At 38.8% G+C, this 585-nt stretch overlaps 1 protein-coding gene across 5 annotated transcripts in view; it reads left to right on the top strand.

Moving 5' to 3' along the window:
* Positions 1-585, top strand: part of LOC116092406 (fibrous sheath-interacting protein 2-like) — a 31,044-nt gene that overhangs the window by 29,900 nt on the left and 559 nt on the right. The gene's annotated exons all lie outside the window — the stretch shown is intronic.

The following is a 585-nucleotide window of genomic DNA, read 5'->3' as shown; positions in this document are numbered from 1 at the left end:
ACACACACACACACACAAACACCTATAAAGAACACTAAGACAGACATCAGCACCTAGATGGTTATCAAGTTCCTAATAGCTACTATGCACAAACCAAATGTTTCACATTCCACTGAAACAAAGTCCTGTTTCTTCATTCCTCCTTTTCTTGCCCAGGCATAAAGCCTAACTCATTTTTTACTCTATTGCTTATATTTCACATCCTACATTTTTTTGTATTATCATCTTAAACTCTCACAACCCCAGTTCCTTTCTCTGTGTGTTATTCTGCTATTCACTCTTGCAATAATTAGCCCCTGGTCTCCACTTCTTCATCTGAGCTGATCCTACATGTCACTGTGAATATAATCTTTCTGAAAGGCAGCCTTCAACATAGGATTCTTTCAATGGAAAGTTTCTAGTCATTCATTTCCCTGAGTGAAGTGTGAAAAAGCTCCTCCTTCTGGTAGACTACAGGGACAATGGGAGTAGTTGAGGCTTTCAAATAAAATTAGGATTAAACATTCCTTCTTAAAAAGGGGAACCAAATACTCACCGAAGGAGTTGCAGAGATTAACTATGGAGCAGAGACTGAAGGAAGGGCAA

This window comes from Mastomys coucha, chromosome X, assembly GCF_008632895.1.
Source record: "Mastomys coucha isolate ucsf_1 chromosome X, UCSF_Mcou_1, whole genome shotgun sequence".
Classification (NCBI taxonomy): Eukaryota; Metazoa; Chordata; class Mammalia; order Rodentia; family Muridae; genus Mastomys; species Mastomys coucha.
Note: the sequence above shows the minus strand (reverse complement) of the source record. Positions and strands in the feature narration are given on the sequence as shown.